At 46.8% G+C, this 19,309-nt stretch overlaps 1 protein-coding gene across 1 annotated transcript in view; it reads right to left on the reverse strand.

Moving 5' to 3' along the window:
• OTUD4 (OTU deubiquitinase 4) overlaps positions 1-19,309 on the reverse strand; it is a 111,652-nt gene that overhangs the window by 15,099 nt on the left and 77,244 nt on the right. The window lies entirely within an intron of this gene.

Here is a 19,309-nt window from a genome sequence, read left to right on the forward strand (position 1 = left end):
CACTTTGCTACAATGAAAAGTAGTGAGTGTGCTACAATGTAAAGTAGTGAGTGTACAGCTTTGTATAACAGTGTGTAAATTTGCTGTCCCCTCAAAATAACTCAACACACAGCCAATAAGGTCTAAACCGCTGGCAACAAAAGGGAGTACCCCCCCCCTAGCAAAAAATGTCCAAATTGGGTGGAAAGTGCCAATATTTTGTGTGGCCACCATTATTTTCCGGTTCGGCCTTAACCCTCTTGGGCATAGAGTTCACAGGTTGCCACTGCAGTTCTCTTCCACTCCTCCATGACATCACAGAGCTGATGGATGTTGAGACCTTACGCTCCTCCACCTTCCGTTTGAGGATGCCCCACAGATGCTTAATAGGGGTTTAGGTCTGGAGATATGCTTGGCCAGTCCATCACCTTTGCCCTCAGCTTTTTTAGCAAGGAAGTGGTAACCTTGGAGGTGTGTTTGGGGACGTTATGTTGGAATACTGCCCTGCGACCCAGTCTCCGAAGGAAGGGGATCGCGTTCTTCGTCAATATGTCACAGTACATATTGGCATTCATGGTTCCCTCAATGAACTGTAGCTCCCCAGTGTCAGCAGCACTCATGCCGCCCCAGACCATGACACTCCCACCACCATGCTTGACTGCAGGCAAGACACACATGTCTTTGTACTCCTCACCTGGTTGCCGCCACACCTGCTTGACACCATCTGCACCAATAAGTTTATCTTGGTCTCATCAGACCCCAGGACATGGTTCCAGTAATCCATGTCCTTAGTCTGCTTGTCTTCAGCAAACTTTCTTATGCATCATCTTTAGAAGAGGCTTCCTTCTGGGACAACAGCCATGCAGACCAATTTGATGCAGTATGAGGCGTATGGTCTGAGCACTGACAGGCTGACCCCCCCACCCCCTCAACCTCTGCAGCACTCAGGTTTCTCATTGACAACCTCTGGATAGGACGCTGAGCACGTGCACTCAACTCCTTTGGTTGACAATGGCGAGGCCTGTTCTGAGTGGAACCTGTCCTGTTAAACCACTTTATGGTCTTTGCCACCGTGCTGCAGCTCAGTTTTATGGTCTTGGCAATCTTCCTATAGCTTAGACCATCTTTATGTAGAGCAACAATTCTTTTTTCAGATCCTCAGAGAGTTCTTTGCCATGAGGTGCCATGTTGAACTTCCAGTGACCAGTATGAGAGAGAGGGATAACACCAAATTTAACACACCTGCTCCCCATTCACACCTTAGACCTTGTAACACTAACGAGTCACATGACACCGGGCAGGGAAAATGGCTAATTGGGCCCAATTTGGACACTTTCACTTAGGGGTGTGCTTACTTTTGTTGCCAGCGGCTTAGACATTAACCACTTGCCGACCGCCGCATGACTATCTACGTCGGCGGTCAGCCCCTCACAGGCAAACTAACGTAGGGCTACGTTGCTTGCTTGTGAGGGTCTAGGGAGCGAGCGCGCGCCCCCGGAGGCGCGCTCCCGCTCCCGCGTGGTCACGGACCCCCCCGCGCGTGTGACCAGCGGACCCGATGTCCGCCGGCCACTCGGCGATCGGCGGGGGAGAGGGAGAATGTCAGGCAGCTTGTGTAAACAAACTGCCTGTCATTCTCGCTGCAAAGACACTGATAAAACGGATCTGGTATGTAGATCCGTTGATCAGTGTCCTTACAGCTAGAGCCACAGCCAATCACAGTAGAAACCACGCCCCTAGGGACACACACAGCCCCTCCCTTCCAAATAAAGTTAACCCCTTCACTACCAGTGTATTTTTACAGTAACAGTGCATATGTATAGCACTGATTACTGTAGAAATGTCACTGGTAACCCCAAAAGTGTCAAAAATGTCAGTCAAGGGTCCGATCTGTCCGCCGCAATGTCGCAGTACCGCAAAAAAAAAAATCGCAGATCGCCGCCATTACGCGTTAAAAAAAAAAACAACAAAAATGACAAAAATCTTTCCCTTTGTTAGTAAACGCAATAACTTTTGCGCAAACCAATCAAAATACGCTTTTTGCGATTTTTTTTACCAAACATAGGTAGCATAAAACAAATTGGCCGAAAATTTTTAAAAATTTTGATTTTTACATTTTTTTTTGGGGGAATTTCATATAAAAAAAATGTGAAAAATATTGCTATTTTTGCAAAATTGACGCTCTTTTTTTGTTTATAGCGCGTGATCAAAAAATCGCACAGGTGATCAAATACCACCAAAAGAAAGCTCTGTTTGTGGGAAAAAAAGGACGTCAAATTCGTTTAGGTACAGCGTCGCACGACCGCGCAATTGTGCGTTAAATTCACGCAGTGCCGAATCGCAAAATACCCCCTGGTCGGAATGGGGGTAAAATCTTCCGGGGCTTAAGTGGTTAATGGCTGTGTGTTGAGTTATTTTGATGGGTCAGCAAATTTACATTGTTATAGAAGTTGTACACTCAATACTTTACATTGTAGCAAAGTGTAATTTCTTCAGTGTTGTCACATGAAAAGATACAATAAAATATTTACAAAAATGTGAGGGGTGTACTCGCTTTTGTGAGATACTGTATATGTAAAATGGCCATGCACAATTTTCTATTTATTTCACAAAATGTTATTTTTAACTAAAAAAACTTAAGTGAACAAAAGATATATAAAATATCCAATATGTAGTTTGTGCCGTCGGTAGAGCAGTATAGAGCAATCGTAGACTGGAATGAAAAAGGAACCGTAATGAAAGGCAAAAGGTGAGCTTTTCCTGAACTGCACAGGCAAGAAAATCAGTTTTTGGGTCTTTGGTGGTGGCCTTGGACATCATTTATTAGCAAGGTACTGGAATGCTTTGGCCTATTTGTAAGTGGTCTAAGCTGCTCTATACACCCGACAGCACTAATTAAATTTTCAGGAGCACTTTCCCCTCCCTTCCTGATCAGGTGCAGAATGAGACAGGGGTGTCGGCTTTCCCCTGCACTGTTTGTGCTTGCCATGTAGACCCTGGCCGCAGCCCTGCATTGGTTGGATAAGGTGGTTGGAATAAATTTGGGGACCATTTCTGAAAAGTTAGCATTATATGATGACGACCTAATGCGGTTTGTTCAGGACCCTGACCCTTCTCCTCAACAAGAAGCCCTTTATATTTCCTCCACTTTTGCAACTTTCTCAGGGCATCATGTTGATTGGAAAAAAGTCTCTTATTATATACATAGACCCTGGTGCATGGGACCGATTCCATGAAATATTTAGGTATTGTCATTTCCACAAATACCTGGGATTACTGCCGTCTCAATCTGGAGTCGGCAGTGCAGACCGTTAGAGGTTGAGAGACTGGGAAAATCTGCCGCTGACCGCAATAGGGTTCATTAATTTAATAAAAATCCTTCCTGTGCCATTATATGCACTATGTCATTCCCCTGTTTGGATCCCTAAATTATTTTTTTTATTCTTCACTCTTTAAAAAGCTTATTTGGAGGTCCCCCCACCTAGATTCAGTTAAAAAAAATATTTGCAGGCCCTAAACACAAGGTGGTCTGGCATGTCCAGACCTCTTCAGTTACTTTTTGGCAGCACTTCTTGTCCATGCACATAATGGGTCAGTTCAGATGCTTCTAATGCATCTGTGGTCTACAAGGCAGCTTACTTAGGCTCCTATAAACCCCTTTGTAATTTTCCATATCGTGGCGCTAGGTCCGCCTTGTTGACTCCGACTCTCTTATGTGAAGGGATTAATCAAAGCCTGGCACCTCAACCTCTACTTTCAGGTCTCCACATAAACCCCTTTGGCTTAACCCGAGGCTCCCAGAATTCTTGACAATCTCTGATCCCTCTTTCTGGGCTTCATGCGACTGATTGCTGTGTAACTGTGCTCTGCGACTGATTGCTGTGTAACTGTGCTCTGCGACTGATTGCTGTGTAAAGCCCCGTACACACGCACCAATTGTCGGCCGACCGTTCGGCCGTCTTTTGTCCGGTGCTGTCGTGTAGGTTGAAAAGTGCTAAAGACTGCACACGAATTTTGTCGGCCAACAACAACCGACTGCAGAAGTGATGTCATGTGATGGTTAACTTTCCGTGTGTTTTTTCTTCTTTGAGCATGCCCAGTCTTGCTCATCTGCTTTTTGTCGGCCGAAATCTGTACTGACTGAAGAACAATCGGCCGTTCTTTGTTGGCCTACAAAAATTTTATAGCCTGCACACCAGATTTTGTTCGGCCGAAAAGTCGCAGTCGGTTGTCGGAAGCATCATACTAACAAGCAGACAATCGGCCGATCGGACGTTGGCCGAATATTTACGGCCGACAATCGGTACGTGTGTACGGGCCTTTACTGTGCTCTGCGACTGATTGCTGTGTAACTGTGCTCTGCGACTGATTGCTGTGTAACTGTGCCCTGCGACTGACCGACAGCGATCTGCGACTGACCGACAGCGATCTGCGACTGACCGACAGCGATCTGCGACTGACCGAGCGTACTCTGCGACTGAATACCTGGGAAGACTGGTGGGTATCTTAGCGACTGGTGGGTATCTTAGCGACTGGTGGGTACTCCAGGTTTAGTACCAGGGGAGATAGAGGTAGTGTAGGTAAGGAATAGCAGGTCGTTACCATTATGGGACTTTTGGAATGAATCTCCCTACTACTAATACTAGAGACTAGAGACGATACTGTGCTTGACTCGGGTAGTGTGTGAAATTATGTTCCTCTGAAGGGGAGGGGCTATGCTGGGATTGAGCTGACGTGCTCCCTCTCATATACCCCCCCTCTGTACCTTTTAGCATCTTCCCTGGGAATATACAGTACATTACTCATACTGCACTTTATAATTTATTGTCTTAAATTCTTAATTTTCTTGCTTCAATTTTTGAAATTTGTTATGATAGTGCTTAACTTCTACCTCCTGATTACTTTCCTTGGTTTTGTTGTTACCCTTGATGATTGGAGGGGTTCTGGAGTTGGGATTGTTCTGTTTTTTTTTTTTATGCTTTTTTTTTAGGCTTTTTTTATATCTGTGCTGAAAGTATCATTTAGGCTCCATTCACACCTGGGCATTTTCAGCTCCAAAAACGCTCAAAAGAAACGCTTCCAAAACGCCCAACAAGTAAAACCCCATTCATTTAAATGGCCCCTGTTCACATCTGAGCGTTTTGCAAAACGCCTGTAGCTGAAAAAAAGTACATGAGCTTCTTTTTGGGCTGATTACCAGCGTTTTTGATAGATGTCAATGAAAAACGCCTGAAAAAATCGCGGTAAAATCGCGGTAAAAATGGATTTTTGTAAAATCTTACCGTAAAATCCTTTTCTCTTAGCTCATTGACAGACGTAGTCCTCGGTGATACACCACCTTCGGGTTATGTTGCCTCCACAGGAGCAGGACTAGACAGTAAATTAAAAAGCTCTGGCCACACCCTAGGGGCAGTCCCAGAGGGTATATCCTCTCTCTCTCTGCCTCAGCAAATCAGTTATGTGAAAAAGCAGTCTTTAGAGATTTTAACCCAACCCAACTCAAAAACAGAGGGGCGGGGACTACGTCTGTCAATGAGCTAAGAGAAAAGGATTTTACGGTAAGATTTTACAAAAATCCATTTTTCTCTAGTGCTCATTGACAGACGTAGTCCTCGGTGATACACCACCTTCGGGACGTCCCAGAGCAGTATCACAAATGAGGGGTGGGAAAATGAAAATCAAATCCCAATCTAGAAGGCCCAACCGGTGCCAACTAGAAGTTTACAATGCTCATCCTTAATGATGAGACTCAACAAAAAAGAGAAAATTTTTTTTTTTTTTTTTCAAACAGAAAAAAACCCTCGAGGTAGACCACCGGTCTCCTCAAATTGCGGCCTGCAAAACCTTGCGGCCAAATGAGGCATCCGCCGATGCCGTCACATCAATTTTATAGAATTTTGTAAAGGTGTGTATCGACGACCAGGTGGCCGCCTTACATACCTGGACCACTGACGCCTGATGGCGAAAGGCCCAGGAAGTACTGAGCGCTCGAGTGGAGTGCGCCCTAACAGGGAACGGAGGACTCTGACCCTTAATAGAATAAGCCTGTACCACCGTTTGTCTAATCCATTTGGCAATGGTCGCGGCAGATGCAGGCAAACCCTTTCTGGGGCCATCCGTGATCACAAAAAGTGAATCCGTCTTACGGAATGATTCCGTAGCTTTCAGGTATACCCTGATTGCCCGAACCACATCTAAGGAATGCAACGCATGTTCCCGATGATGCTTGGGCTGAGGACACAAGGAAGGTAGTACAATATCTTCATTCAACCACCTTAGGAAGAAAAGATGGCTTAGGATGAAGTACTACCTTATCCCTATGAATCACTAGGTATGGGGACTGGCATGATAATGCAGCCAGTTCTGACACCCTGCGAGCAGAAGTAATAGCCACCAAGAAGGCCACCTTCTGGGATAAAGTAAGCAAGGGAATCTCCCTGATGTTTTCAAAGGGGGGTTTCTGTAGAACCGACAAAACCAAATTAAGATCCCAGGGCGGTAAGGGCGCGCGGACTGGAGGAGCCAGGTGCCGCACCCCCTGGATGAAATTCCGCACCAAGGACTTGGTAGCTAAAGGTTTCTGAAAGAAGATTGCTAATGCTGAAACTTGACCCTTGATGGTGCTCAACGCTAGCTTCTGCTCAACCCCTTGTTGCAAAAAGGCCAATATTCGAGTCACCGAATAGGTACGTGGAGGAAATCCTAAAGATTCGCACCACGCAATATAAGTCTTCCATGTGTGATAATAGACCTTGCTGGAAGTCGCTTTCCTTGCTTTAATAAGGGTAGGAATGACTGAAGTAGACAAACCTCTGTCCTTCAGTACTTGGGTCCCAATGGCCAGGCCATTAAACCCAGCGACTGTAAAGCATGATGGTAAATTGGTCCTTGAGACCACAGACACTCCCTGAGACGAAGTTCCCACGGAACGTCTGCGACTAGCATGTCCAAGTCGGCCAGGCCGGCTTGAGGAGGCCAGCCTAGAATTTCTAGGACCACTGGCGCTGATAGAATCTGAACCAGGCGTCCCTAGAGGTATCTGGCCCCGACCATCCGAGAAAGTCTGGTCGTTTTCTGTTCCCACACATGTATCATATACCTGATTGTTATCAGGAAGGGTGATCTTTTCTGGTTGAACCTCAGGGACCGAAGTCACCCGACTAGAGGCTACTTGGCCTATCTGGTCAACCAGATCAGATTCCTGTGAGGTATAGGGACTAATCTTAGGAAAAGGTAAAGGAAAAGATCTATTCAGGGAACGGTAACTACCGCTTCCTGTAGTACTTAAATGTTGGAAGGGAAGAATCGCACCGGTAGTAGTGGTTGAAGCTCGATCTAATGTCCTGAATACCGGTGAAAACGTCCCCCCACCCTGAAACCGGGTGGGGGCGCACCTTCAGGCTGTGTACTCCTTTGCTTCGGGTTTGGCTGGGTTGGTCCTCTGCTTGTCCGACCAGCCCTTCTTGAACCCTCCTGGAGGAGTCTTGCCTTTCCCGCTAGTACCAGCCGGGCGCCCTTTATGGGCGGTAAAGAAAGGTCCTCGCTTGTTGCGAGGTCCCTTAGCTTTAGCAGCCTGTGGCAAAAAAGTGCTCTTGCCCCCAGTGGCATCCTTGATGATTTCATCTAGGTTGGCCCCAAATAGACGATTCCCCTGAAAAGGGAGATTTGTCAAGGTCTTTTTGGAACCTAGGTCAGCTGACCAGCATTTTAACCACAGCACACGTCTGAGGATCACCGCTGACATAGATGCATGCCCTAATAAGGGAGTAGTGTCCAAGGCTGCGTCACAGATAAACTGTAGCCCTTGTATAATCTGTTCCATCAAATCAGATGTCTCCTGGGGAATATCTTTTCCCCTAAGGTCTTGGCGTACCATTTTCGCCCATTCCGTAAGTGTCTGGGAAACTAGACCAATAACAATTACTGGTCTAAATGCTGACCCTATCAGAGAGAAGATGGTGCGGGACTCTGCTTCCATCTTTCGATCCACCGGATCCTTAAAGGACGAAGTGTCCTCCACTGGGATAACCGTGGCTTTATTCAGCCTGGAAATAGGTGGATCCACCACTGGTGGTACCGTCCATTTCTTAATGATGGATTCCTCAAACGGATAGCGTCTAGCAATACGCTTGGAAATAGTAAAGGTACGTTTAGAATGCTCCCATTCTCCTTTAATCTGATTACCGAAACATTTGGGTACAGGAAAAACCTTTACCGTTTTGATGGGCTTATTAGTACCAAAAGGAATCTCCGTTTCAGTTGCCTCTGCCGGTAAAGCCTCAAGTTTTAAGGTTTCCTGCACTGCCACAACTAGTGCGTCCACCAATGCTTCTTCCTGAATTATAGCAGGAGAAGAAGCGTCCTCCTCACTGTCTGAGGGGGCTTTACCTGGGATAACAGCCTTTGCAGAGGAACCTGCAACTGCAGTGACCATCTCTGAATCAGAGTCAGAGGTGTCAGATAGTATAGGGGTAGGCGGGGGTCGCTTCCTTGACCCCCGTCCCTGACAGGCCGCCTCCACCCGAGCCACCATAGACTCCAAAATTGCTGTAAATGACTCTACACTCTGTGCACCGGCGGGTCCCGTGGCCCCCTCGAGGGAAACAGGTGGGGGAATGTGTGTGGCAGGGTCCATGATAATTCCAGTCACTTCCTGGATAATCTAATTCAAAAATAAAAAACTTTTTTTTTTTTTTCCAGACCCCCAGCGCCACAAAAAGCCCCTTAGTGTTACCTGCTAGGGATCCCTATCGATCGAGAGAGAGAGAGATAGACCCCCAGGCTCACCACTTGATGCTCAGAGTTTAACTGCAACAGGTTACAGCGCTGTCTTGACAAACAGGAAGTCTTTAGGCTGGCTGCCCAGGAAGAAAGGAGGCGGCTCCGCCCCTCTGCACGCCTTCCGGCGCCTCCCCTAGCTCCACGAGGTGTTTGGATCACCTCAAACATGGCCGCCCCCATGCTGGAGACACGAGGCTACGCCAAAATGGCGGCTCGTGAGATCCAGCCAAAAAAAATGGCGGCGGCCTGTACTGAATAGTGGTGTGCTGCAGGGCACACAACACTCTCTCTGCATGGGGATTTGGCGTGGTTGGCGGTACCGGCCCTGGCGGATCGCATGGCCATTCGGGAGGCCTGCTAATAGCTGGAGATCTGATTTAGGAAGGCAGTCTACATGTCCGTGGCTTCTGACTGGTAGGTAGCTTATTCTTATCACAGTAAGATTCCCAGAATGCCACAGATTATAATCTTTTAACATGTATACAATTAGATTGTTAGCTCCCAAACCAAGCCTCCTGGCTTTTTGTACATAAAATCACACTCAAAGTAGGAGGATCTGTGTCATTTATAGGATAGAGAGGGACTCTATCTTACCATACAGAGAGGGGCCCGCGTTCACCACAAGACCCGTCAGGGGAAAAGGGGGAACATACTACTCACCATACCGGAACCAGGCGGGCACCAACTCCTGACAGTACCCCTCTCCACCGGGGCGGGAGGGCTGTCGACCGATATGGACGCTGTGACTCATGGTCTTTGGCGTTTCAGCGAGACGTTTAACTCGCGGGGTCAGTCCTTTAATGGGACTTTGTCGCGGCCGACCCAGCGCGGAGCTATGGCCTGCACGCGCTCGTAGGCTGAACTGGGGTGACCACCGGATCTCAACATCCAGCCCGTCGCCCAGTTCAGCTTTCTTGCTTGAAGATCTCACAGGAACACTGGAGAAAAAAAGCTGTCTAAAAAAATGGATTTTTGTAAGATCTTACCGTAAAATCCTTTTCTCTTAAGCTCATTGACAGACGTAGTCTTCTTGATTCTCAAGAGCTGGGTTATGTTGTCTCCGCAGGAGTAGGACTAGGCAGAAAGACAAAACGTTCTGGCTCCACCTTAGGGGCAGTCCCTGAGGGTATATCCTCCCTCTCTCTGCTACAGGGAATCAGTTCTGTTTTAAAGCAGTACAGAGAATTTAACCCAACCCAACTCAATGATAGAGGAGCGGGTACTACGTCTGTCAATGAGCTTAAGAGAAAAGGATTTTACGGTAAGATCTTACAAAAATCCATTTTTCTCTATCGCTCATTGACAGACGTAGTCTTCTTGATTCTCAAGAGCTGGGACATCCAGAAGCAGTGCCACAAATGAGGGGTGGGATTGACAAAATCAAATCCAATCTAGAAGGCCCAACCGGTGCCAAACTAGAAGTTTTAAAGGCTCATTATAAACAAAGAATGAGACTAAAGAAAAATTTTCCAACGGAAAAAACCCTCGAGGTAGACCACTGGTCTCCTCAAATTGCGGCCTGCAAAACCTTGCGGCCAAACGAGGCATCAGATGATGCCATTACATCAACTTTATAATGTTTAGTAAAGGTATGCACCGACGACCAGGTAGCCGCCTTGCACACCTGGACCACTGACGCCTGATGGCGAAAGGCCCATGACCCACTAAGTGCCCGAGTGGAGTGCGCCTTAACAGGGAACGGGGGCTCCCGACCCTTAATAGAATAAGCCTGTACTACCGTCTGTCTGATCCATCTGGAAATGGTCGCGGCAGATGCAGGCAACCCCTTTTTGGGTCCATCTGGGATCACAAAAAGTGAATCCGTCTTGCGAAACGAGTCTGTCGTTTTCAAGTATACCCTGATCGCCCGGACCACATCCAAGGAGTGTAAAGCAAACTCCCGAGGATGACTGGGCTTAGGACACAGGGAAGGTAACACAATTTCTTCATTCAGATGAAATTCTGAAACCACTTTTGGTAGGAAGGATGGATTCGGACGAAGAACCACCTTATCTCTATGAACCACCAGATATGGTGAACGACAAGATAATGCGGCCAGTTCTGACACCCTGCGTGCAGAAGTAATAGCCACCAAGAAGGCCACCTTCTGGGACAACGTAGGTAGAGGAATCTCCCTAATATCTTCAAAGGGAGGTTTCTGAAGAACCGACAACACTAAATTAAGATCCCAGGGGGGTAACGGCACGTGCACTGGCGGAGCCAGATGTCGCACCCCCTGGATGAAATTCCGCACCAAGGAATGAGTAGCCAAAGGCTTCTGAAAGAAGATGGCTAATGCTGAGACCTGACCCTTGATAGTACTCAAGGCCAGTTTCTGCTCAACCCCTTGTTGCAGAAAAGCCAATATTCGACTAATCGAATAAGACCGAGGACGGAACCCCAAAGGTTCACACCATGCAATGTAGGACTTCCATGTGCGATGATAAATCTTTCTGGAAGTCGCTTTCCTTGCTTCAACTAGAGTAGGAATAACTGAAGCTGACAAACCTTTGTCCTTCAGCACCTGGGTCTCAATAGCCAGGCCGTTAAAGCCAGCGATCGTAAAGCAGGATGGAAGATCGGTCCCTGAGACAGTAGATCCTCCCTGAGAGGAAGTCTCCACGGGACGTCCGCCACCAGTCTGACCATGTCGGCGTACCAAGCTCGACGAGGCCAGTCCGGAGCTACCAGGATTACTGGAATTCCTTCCTCCTCTATCCTGCGAAGAAGTCTTGGCAGTAACGCGAGAGGAGGGAAGGCATATATTAGCTGGTATTGCCCCCACGGGGCGATCAGTGCATCTGCGGTTTCTGCTAGAGGATCGCGGGAGCGAGCCACGAATCTCTGAACTTTCCTGTTGAATCGTGATGCCAACAGATCCACATCCGGGGTGCCCCACCGTAGGCACAACTGGTGGAAAATGTCTGGATGGAGGGACCATTCCCCCTGATCCAGGGTCTGACGGCTGAGATAATCTGCCTGCCAATTCTCCACCCCCGGAATGAACACCGCAGAGATTGCTGGAACAAATCGTTCCGCCCAGCGAAGAATGCAAGCCACTTCTTTGGCCGCTCGGACACTCTTGGTGCCCCCCTGGTGATTGACATAAGCCACGGCCTTGGCATTGTCCGACTGGATCCGAACCGGGCTGCCCTGGAGCTGCTCGGTCCAGTGAATCAGACAAAGTCTGATCGCTCTCAGTTCCAATACATTTATCGGTAACCTGGATTCTTCCGGGGACCAAAGTCCCTGGACAGATAACTGACCGAGAATTCCTCCCCATCCGGATAGACTGGCATCCGTGGTCACTATCGTCCAATATATTGGCAGAAATGACTTTCCCTGGCTGAGCATCGGAGACCGAAGCCACCAGACCAGAGACTCTCTGGTCTGTTTGCTCAATCGGATCTGATTGTCCAGGGATTCCGGATTCCGATTCCATCTGAGAAGAATCTCTTGCTGAAGAATTCGGGTATGGGACTGCTTCGAAGGAAGCCACCATCAACCCCAGAACCCTCATGCAAGTCCGAAGGGAAGACCAGCTGTTGGACAGTAACAACTGGACTGCTGATTGAATCTTTCGGAGTTTCCCTACTGGAAGAAAAACTCTTGTCCTGACTGTGTCTAGAATTAGACCCAGATATTCGAGCCTCTGGGTGGGAACCAGAAATGACTTTTGCTGGTTCACCAGCCACCCGAATTCCTGTAAAGAAATCATAGTAATTTCTATGTTTTGTAGCAAGGTCTGAGGAGACTCTGCATGAAGCAGAAGATCGTCTAGGTAACCAAGGATCGATATGCCTCTTTGGCGCAGAAGTGCCAACATTGGGGCCAACACCTTTGTGAAGACCCGCGGAGCCGTGGCGAGACCGAAAGGTAACGCCACAAACTGATAGTGGTTCTCTTCTACGGAAAAGCGTAGAAACCGCTGATGTCCTGCGAAAATGGGAATGTGAAGATAGGCGTCCTTGATGTCTATGGACGCTAGGACATCCCCTGGATGCAGGAAGGCTGCTACTGTGCGAATGGACTCCATTCTGAATTCTTTTGTCAACATAAGAAGATTGAGTGCTCTTAAGTCCAGAATTGGACGCACTTTGCCCTCTTTCCTGGGTATTGTAAATAGGTTTGAATAAAACCCTTGAAACCGTTCTGTCCAAGGAACGTGGACTACCACTCCTTGTTGTAGTAAATCGGTGACTGCTCTCCGCAGATCTTCTAAACGATCTGAGGATAGTCGGATATTGGAAGGGAAGAATCGCGCCGGTGGAAGAGATCGAAACTCGATCTTGTACCCTGACCTTATGACTTCGCAAACCCATTTGTCCGGGATTCTGGAAAGCCATGGATCCGGGAACCGGCGAAGACGTCCCCCCACCCCAGTTATGGGTGGGGGCGCACCTTCAGGCTTTGGATGGTTTATCTTCAGGTCTGGAGGGGGCGGGCTTTTGCTTGCCCGACCAACGACCCCTGACGCCTCCTGCAGGAGCTTTGGAGGACTTAGTTTTTTCACCCGCGGGACGAAAAAACCTCTTGTGAGCAGAAAAAGAAGGCCCTCGTCTTTGACGAGTTCCTCTACCTTTAAAATTTTGCGGTAAAAAGGTGCTCTTTCCACCCGTGAGATCTTTAATGATCTCATCTAAGTTGGCTCCAAATAGACGCTCTCCTGAAAAGGGGATATTAGCCAATGCTTTTTTGGAACCTTGGTCGGCTAACCAACCTTTTAGCCACAGTGTACGCCTGAGAACCACTGCTGAGACTGATGCTCGCGCCAATAATGGAGTGGCGTCTAACGCCGCATCACACACAAACTGTAACCCCTGTATCATTTGTTCCAACAAATCTGATACCGCCTGAGGGACCTCTTCTAAGTCCCGGCGTAACCACTTGGTCCATTCAGTTACAGCCTGCGAAACCAGACCAATAGCTATTATAGGTCTGAAAGCTGATCCAATCAAGGAAAACATGGTGCGAGACATAGCTTCTATCTTGCGATCCACTGGATCTTTAAAAGACGGAGCGTCTTCTAAAGGAATAACCGTGGCTTTATTCAATCTAGCAATTGGTGAATCCACCACAGGTGGTTCTGTCCATTTCTTAATAAGGGTTTCCTCAAACGGATAACGCCTGTCAATGCGTTTAGAAATAGTAAAAGTGCGTTTTGGCAGACGCCATTCTTCTTCGATTGGATTGCCAAAACATTTGGGCAATGGAAAAACCTTCGCCACTTTGATGCGTTTTTTAGTCCCAAAAGGGATTTCAGTTTCAGCTATTTCCGATGGAATACCCTGTAACCTTAAGGTCTCTTGAACAGATACAATGAGTGCGTTTACCAACGCTTCCTCTCGGGCTATGGCGGATGCCGAAACATCCTCCTCACTGTCTGAAGAGACAGGACCCGAGACACCAATCCCAGATGAAGTACCTGCAACTGCAGAAATGGGCTCAGAGTCTGAATCCGAGGTTTCAGATAATATGGGGTTAGGCGGGGGTCGCTTTCTTGCGCCCTGTCCCTGACAAGCCACTTCCACCCGGGACACAAAAGTTTCCATAATAGCTGACAATGATTCAATTGTCAATGGGGTGCTGGAGGATCCCGCAGACCCCTCGAGGGGATCCGGAGGAGATAAATGAGTGGCAGGGTCCATGTTAATTTAGGACACCTTTGCCAGCAAAACAAAAAAACTTTTTTTTTTTTTTTTTTTTTTGTGTGTCTCCCCCTAGCGCAATAGCGCCCCTCAGAGTACCTGCTTCTCGATCCCACAGAGAGAGAGAGGGACCCCCAAGGCTCACCAACCGATGCAGTGCAGTTTCCAACCAACTGCAGTCAGCGTCTGTCTTACACAGACTGGAAGGAGCTGTTTGCTTTTTCCCGGGTAGAAGGACGTGGCTCCGCCCCCTGTGTACGCCTTCCGGCGTTCCCAGCTCTCCACGAGGTAGCTGGGCTCACAAAACACACGAGGTAGCTGGGCTCACAAAACATGGCCGCCCCCATAGAAGAGACATAAGACTCCAAAAACATGGCGGCCGGCGTGACCTGAGGACATACATGCATTTGGTCTACGGCAAAATGGCGGCGGACCGCCGAAATCGTTTTCCCAGCACATCCACCTGCATCTCTGCTAAGAGGCGATATATGGATCTACAGGAGATACACTACACATAAGGTAGGATTATACCTCCTATGTCTGCTGTAATGTTACAGTCTGCTGGGTAGAGTGTTAGCTCTTAAACCAAGTCCACTTCCCACAAACACATGCTGTATTACAAGGGGGACTTGTAAATATCAGATATATACTGACCATATATGGAGGGGCCCATAATACATACTGCCTCATAACGAGGAAAAAAAGGGAACGTTTACTCACCATACTGAACCGACAGGCACCCTCTCTTCACAATACCCTCTCCACCAGGGTGGGGGTTTGTGGACCACTCCGGACGCCTCGACTCTCTGGTTCCTGGCATCCAAGCGAGACTTTTAACTCGCAAGGTCAGTCCCTCCACTGGGACTCCGTCGCGGCCGACCCAGCGCGGAGCTCTGGTCTGCACGCGCTCGTAGGCAGAAACCGGGGTGACCACTGGATCTCAACATCCAGCCCGTCGCCCGGCCCCGCATACTTACTTGAATGTGTCGCGGCCGACCAAGCGCAATGCCATGGTCTGCGCGCGCTCGTAGGCCGGCTGGGGTGACCACCAGTGTCGCCCAGTCCGGCATTTTTGCTTGAAGATCTCACAGGAAAAAACACTGGAGAAAACTACCTAAAAAATGTCTTTTTCTTAAAGAAAAAAAAGTCTTGCCAGGACCAAAAGATCCCAGCAAGGAACTTAGGTCCTTACTCCTGACTAGACAGAAAAAAACTGATTCCCTGTAGCAGAGAGAGGGAGGATATACCCTCAGGGACTGCCCCTAAGGTGGAGCCAGAACGTTTTGTCTTTCTGCCTAGTCCTACTCCTGCGGAGACAACATAACCCAGCTCTTGAGAATCAAGAAGACTACGTCTGTCAATGAGCGATAGAGAAAATCCTTTAAGAAAAAAATCTTGCCAGGACCTAAGATCCCAGCAAGGTATCTAGGTCCTTACTCCTAACTAGACAGAAAATAACTGATTTGCTGAGGCAGAGAGAGAGAGAGGATATACCCTCTGGGACTGCCCCTAGGGTGTGGCCAGAGCTTTTTAATTTCCTGTCTAGTCCTGCTCCTGTGGAGGCAACATAACCCGAAGGTGGTGTATCACCGAGGACTACGTCTGTCAATGAGCGCTAGAGAAAAAACGCTACGCTCAAGTGTGAATGCAGCCTAAATAAACATTTTATAAACAATAAACATTGACTGTCAAAGTGTTAAATATTTAGAAGCTGGCCCTCATCACTGTATGTTAATCCTCTCTTAAGATTTTTGATTGGGACAGACAAACTTAACTTATTCATAAATGATTGCAGATAAGACATGACACCTAAGAAACAGGTTGCGGGCAAAAGGAGGAGTATGGACCTGGCTCATGAATCCCTGCTGGATTCTGCAACTTATACATTTAACTTAAGACTTGCTGCAGAACAGTCAGCTACCACTCATTATAGTGGATGGCAACGTGGGCGCACACACAAAGGGGCAGGGCATGTGGTCATTATCTGCACCATTGTGTCATTGTGAGCACCTAGATCAGAGTGGGTGTGCAGTAAGGACACTCCTCTGTACAATCAGATAAAGCACTTGCTGGAGCCCAGAATCAAAAAAAAAAAATGCAGCAAAGGTGTCTGTCTTTCAGGATATTAAACAGCTACCAAGGTAGATCTACATCTTTACATGCATACCTAAATATACTTATCTATATGTTATCAGAGGGTGGTTTTACTAGCTAATGTTATGCAACGATTACTTTTTTTTTTAAATACATTTTTATTAAAGTTTTTGTGTATATCAGATAAAGTACAAGAAATAAGTACAGAAGAGTACCAGAAAACAGCAGTATAAAGTAGATGATGGTGAAATAGAATACCATAACAATAATTATCACTGAATGAATGGGAGTGCTTGAAGTCTGTGCTGCCAAAGACACTAAACTCCTGCTTTCACTTTTTTTTATCCTGCACCAGAGAAATAAAGGTGGATCTGCTGTGCGATAGGAACAAGTTTAAGGCATGCTGACAAATGAGGCCCAGTGTGATTTTCACTCTATTATGGAATTTCCAGTGGCAGCTTGTGTTCATTCAAAAATTAAAAATTGTTACTACTATCACTGTTCTTGCTATAAGAAATTATAAATAAGTCATAGTGAAACAAAAGACCACCCACTACAGGCTATACTGCCACAGTACATTACTGGTTTCTGAGCTTTGCCAACATTAATATTCGTTAAAAATAGTGACCTCGATTCACACCCCACCCCCCTCACAATCTTAATTTGGCATTTCCTCGATTCATTAAGACAGGGGTGAGGAACCTGCAGCCCACAAAATCTTTTGGAGCCAACCCCCTTGGCGCCGTCCCTCGGCAGATCAGCCCCTCTTCTCCTTCCCCTGCCCCCGGGCCAATTAGAAAGCACAGCGCTCTTCGCACATGCGCAGTAGGGAAACAGCTGTGAAACCGAAAGGCTTCACTGGCGGTTTCCCTTACAATGAATGGCGCCGGCAGCACCCAGCAGCCGATCCGAAACTTGGCTGGGGTGCCGACAACGCAGGCTCCCTGGACAGGCAAATGTCTATATATTAAAAGTCAGCAGCTACAGTATTTGTAGCAGCTAATCTAATTTTTTTCCCCAGCTGAAACACCGCTTTAAAAACTAAGCATTTTTACTGACACTTGTTGCTTACAAGATAAAAATCAGTATTTTTTGCTAGAAAATTACTTAGAACCCGCAAACATATTTTTTAGCAGCAACCCTAGATAATAAAAATGGCAGTCGTTGCAATATTTTATGTCACACTGTATTTGTGCAGCAGTCTTTCAAAAGCAATTTTTTTTGGGGGGGGGGGGGGGGGGAAATCTACTTTAATGATTAAAAAAAAAAAAAAAAAAAAAAAAAAAAATCTACACAGTAAAGTTAGCCCAATTTTTTTGTATAATGTGAATGACGTTACGCGAGAATCATGATCTTTACTCCAAGCAAAAAAAAAAAAGTGGATTCTCATTTTATCCAGAATCGTGCAGCTCTAATTCATATATATCCATCCACATCAAGCTACTTCCACTGTGTGCAAAGCAGCACAGAAAAATTACACGGATAAAAACCAAGAGCATTTTAAAGTAGAATAGCCTATACAGTGGGAAAAATTATTTAATACCCTGCAGATTTTGTAAGTTTGCCCACCTACAAAGAAATGAACGGTCTATAATTTTATCATAGGTGTATTTTAAAAGATAGACACAAAATATTACAAAAAATCCAGAAAAAAAAAACAGATTACAAATGTTATAGAGTTGCAGTTCAGCGAGTAAAATAAGTATTTGATTTCCAAGCAAAACATGAATTTGTACTTCGTGGAGAAACCCTTGTTGGCAAGAACAGAGTTAAGATGTTTCTTGTAGTTGGTTACCAGGTTTGCACACATCTCAGGAGGAATTTTGGTCCACTCTTCTTTACAGAGCTTCTCTAAATCCTTAAGGGTTCTTGGCTGTTGCTTGGCAACTTGAAGTTTCAGCTCCCTCCATAAATTTTCTATAAGATTAAGGTGTGGAGGCTGGCTAGGTCACTCCATGACCTTAATGTGCTTCTTCTTGAGCCACTCCTTTGTTGCCTTGGTGGTATGTTTTGGTTCATTGTCATGTTGGAGGATCCATCTTCAGTGTTCTGGCTGAGGCAAGAAGGTTGTCATCCAAGATTTTACAAAACATGGCACCGTCCATTGAACCATCAATGCGGCAGTCAGCCTGTACCTTTAGCAGAGAAACAGCCCCAAAGCATAATGTTTCCACCTCCATGCTCGACTATAGGGAAGGTGTTCTTAGGGTCATAGTCAGCATTTTCTTCCTCCAAACACGATGAGTAAAGGTAATGCCAAAGAGCTCAATTTTGGTCTTATCTGACCACAGCACTTTCTTCCAATTCTTTGAATCATTTAGCTGTTCATTGGCAAACTTTAGATGGACTTGTACATATGCCTTCTTGAGGGGGGGACCTTGCAGGTTCTGCAGTATTTTAATCAATGGCGGCGTATTATGTTCTAATGGTTTGTTTGGCGACTGTGGTTCCAACTGCCTTGAGATCATTCACAAGCTCCTCCTGTGTATTTCTTGGCTGATCCCTCACTTTTCTCATCATCCTTAGCCCTTGAGGTGAAATCTTGCATGGCGCTCCAGACAAAGGGTGAATGATGTTAATTTGCATTTCTTCCATTTGCAAATTATCAATCCAAAAGTTGTCTCCTCACCAAGCTTCTTGCTGATGGTCTTGTTGCCCATTCCAGACTTCTGCAGGTCTACAATCTTGCCCCTGACATCCCTTGACAGCTCTTTGGTCTTGTGGGGTGTCTGATACACTTACCCAGTTGTCATTAGGAACACATTAAATTGACAGGACTAATCTGTGTACCACATGAGTACATACTG

This window comes from Pelophylax lessonae (assembly GCF_965119305.1).
Source record: "Pelophylax lessonae genome assembly, chromosome: 1".
In the NCBI taxonomy this organism is placed as follows: Eukaryota; Metazoa; Chordata; class Amphibia; order Anura; family Ranidae; genus Pelophylax; species Pelophylax lessonae.